The sequence below is a fragment of the Epargyreus clarus genome, unplaced genomic scaffold (genome assembly GCF_041222505.1).
Source record: "Epargyreus clarus isolate Ecla_fem2 unplaced genomic scaffold, WU_Ecla_fem_2.2 ptg000013l, whole genome shotgun sequence".
Taxonomy (NCBI): Eukaryota; Metazoa; Arthropoda; class Insecta; order Lepidoptera; family Hesperiidae; genus Epargyreus; species Epargyreus clarus.
This window is the reverse complement of record NW_027332221.1, coordinates 903,977-907,431: the sequence shown is the minus strand read 5'-3', so window position 1 is coordinate 907,431 and position 3,455 is coordinate 903,977. Positions and strand designations below refer to the sequence as shown.

Here is a 3,455-nt window from a genome sequence, read left to right as displayed (position 1 = left end):
TACGATTCCAGTAGAAAACGTGAAAGATCTTTATAAGCTACTCAAGATACAAGCTAAAATAACAAGTAAATACTTGTTAATGGAAATTAAGATACCTCTCTTATATAGAGACATATTTGAGCTGGACAGAATTATACCATTACCATGGATTAACGGCAACAAATCTATTTACAGCTTACCTGTAACCGAATATATAGCATATAATATGAAGGAGGATAGCTTGATGCCCCTTGCAGAGTCTGAAATAAAATCGTGCATAAAATCCGACTTTAACACAATGCTATGCTATGAAAATCATCCTATCTATCAAATAAATATTCATAACTCAATATGTGACATGCAATTAAAGAGAATTATAAACGTTGACAACGAAGACTATTGTCGGGCAGAGATAAGAACGTGCCGCGATATGTGGATCAGGTTGCATCAACAAGGTGTAAACTTTTTTTTTTTTTTTATCAATTTAAATTTAAAGATTTGATTAATCAAAATAATAATCTAATTTAACAGATTAAATGGTATATTTTCTATACACCAATTATTTAAAACATGTTATGTTCGCAACTTGACTTCGGTACTTTATTTTTTTTAGAATAACTCGGCCGGCCATCTTGATTGTAACGGAGGGTATATTTAGTCGTTACTAGAAGAGCAATAAGTGTGTTGTTTGAAGTGTTTGATCGGAAAATATAATTGTGAAGTGAATATCTATTGGTTTTTCTGGTACACTTCTGATCTATAATTTTAATATAGTTCAGAAGTGCGATGGCAACAAGAATATTACTTAATATTCTAATCACGTCCACTTAGGCCATTTGCAAGGATAAGTCAGCTATAATAAGATACATACACCAGTACCCTTAGTATGAGTTTTTAACGTTTCCGCGACTCGCTGCTCGTTAACGAGCTCGCCCATACATCTCCTAGCAGCGCCTCTAGCGGAATTTGTTGGAACTAAAATATGGCATTATGAGTTTTATATTTCGACCGTTTACGAGCTCGGACTCGCTTGACCGAGTAAGGCGAACTCGTAAACGGTCGATAAAGAGTGGTATGGTAGTATAAGTTGCACATTTGACATTTCTTACAAAGTAAAATGACGTCATTTTCGACTCGGACGTCGTTTACGAGCAAGTGTTGAACTCGGTAGCTTTTAAACCGTGAGTTGTGTTGTGATTGAAAAAAAACTAAATAAATTTAATAAATTGTGTTGAAAAATTATGTTGTGAGATCATATTATGCTTCGAGAATTTTAAAGGAGGCTGTGTATACGCTCACTGTCGTGAAAGTGAACGATTTAGTGCATCGTACTAAACTTATGTCATATTACCCGGATTACAACCAAATTCAAGCAAACCAGGCATTCAAAGAAGTTATTATTGTGCTTCTTATAGAGGGAAACTACTACTTTTGTGCCGTGGAAAATACCAACCTCAAAAGCTTACCAAGGATGACGCTAGTGACTAAGGCAAGTAAAGAGAAATTATAAGTAATGCGTTAGGTACATTATCATCGGTGTTATATATTAAATGGTAATTTATTTATTACAAAGTGCAATCACTTGGATATGTTCCATGTTACCATACTACCAGAATGTTATTTGGGTCCCTAATTACTCACCTATCAAAGAAGACTAAGCCTTCAAGTTACAAAGGTTTTAAAGGCTACCGGTTTATATTTCTATTTATAATCCCTTGATTTATCTAACTACTCAGTATAATTTAAAAAGTAACATTTGATTTCCTTGAAGCCGTTACAATAGAATACAAAACTGTTGAACACCAAATTAAAAGTAACAAATACAACATTGGAAAATAACCTAAGGTACAATTGGTGACCATTGTCTTTGAATATAAAGTAATTAGTAAAAACAGACCAAAATATATTATTTAAGTAGAATACTAGCATTCAATAACAAATTAAGTGAAGTGGAATTTAATGATACATTTGTTTCTTAATTCATAAAATCAATGTTAAATAAGTATTATATCTATATTTTATTTTTCAGATAATGCAGCTATGAAGTGTAGGTATAATGGGCATCTGATGAGCCTTCCCTGTTGTGTCCAGGATGTCTACTACATGGCAGAGTACCCCCTTGAATAATACAGCTACTATTTTACATCTACCTATAAAAAGAATCAGTTTACAATTTTTGGCAAATTCCATCGAAATATGAAGGTCATTAGTGCATTTCTAGTGTTAAGTCCATGTGTATTTGTATAGGACTTATAGTTCAATTCAATTCAGACTCAGACGCCTTTAAATAAAATAATAATTAAGAATAATATTCTACTTTAATTTCGAATCCTTTCCCCCAAATTATGAAACTGCCATGGTACATTCCATAAAATACTAACACATTATCGTCATATTTTGTTGCATTATCTTGTATATTGTAAATTTTGTAATAAAAATATTTAATAAATTGTAATAAAAAAAGCAAGTTCTTGTTTTTTAATTAATTTATTTTCTTGTTAGGCTACAGATTGAATTAATCTTTTATTATAACTATAAATAAATAAATAAATAAAATTTATTTATTTGCTCTCACAGTGAAATAACAAAAAATGTATTATAGGGTCTTAGGTACAACAGTTGGGAGACAAAGCGAAACAGACAGTTTTCCAAATGTACCTGTTGAGAGCCTGGCGCCTGTGATAGGTGTCTAAAGAACCTGAGTTACAGGTCGCCAGCGCCCTCTCCCGGACGGCTTAGAAACAGTGCCTATTTTTACATTTTTTACATTTTATTTAATTATTATACAGGTAAATACTAAGACGGCGAGATTATTGTAAAGACGTGGGTGAATGTATGTGTACATGTGTGATTAAGAGAGGTGTAGGTATGTATGTGTAGGTATGTAAGTGTGTGTGTAGGTGAAGAGTTTGGGAATATGACACTAAACGGCACAATATAGAACATTTGGGAATGTTGGTACTGGGCGTTAATTTATTGGATGTAGTAAGTTTTCGGTTTCGTCATAGGAAAGGGTTTTAAGGTAATTGGTGACTTTTAACTTGCAGCTTTGTTTGTTAAGGGGATATATATTGAGGCTCTTATTGATCTTGTTATACAGCAATGGACCTAAGAAACAGAAAAAATTGAGTGATGTGGATGTGTTAAAGTTTTGTAGGGGGCATACTTTATCTTTCCTGCGTTTATGGTTGAATAGGAGCGGGTCGTACGTTAAAAGGGAGTGTTGTTTGAGAGTGATGTGAAGAATGAAACTTTGGCGGATTGTTAATACACTCCAATATCTGTAGAGTTCTACAGTAGGGTAGCGATAAGGAAAGCCAGCTGCAACCTTGAGGATTGCTCGTTGAGCTCTTTCAACCTCTAATATGTGAGTTTTAGCTGCACCTCCCCACGTAGTAATGCAGTAGGTGATCAGTGATTGGCAAAGAGCGTAGTAAACCATTTTAATGACTCTCTGATCCGCTACGTGGCGTAAG

At 33.7% G+C, this 3,455-nt stretch overlaps 1 long non-coding RNA gene across 1 annotated transcript; it reads left to right on the top strand.

The window, feature by feature from the left end:
- Nucleotides 1–858: 858 nt before the first annotated feature.
- LOC140746816 (uncharacterized) lies at nucleotides 859–2,288 on the top strand. The gene is made up of 2 exons (XR_012102816.1): nucleotides 859–1,468; nucleotides 2,009–2,288. It is a non-coding gene; the product is annotated as an uncharacterized LOC140746816 (long non-coding RNA).
- Nucleotides 2,289–3,455: the final 1,167 nt, after the last annotated feature.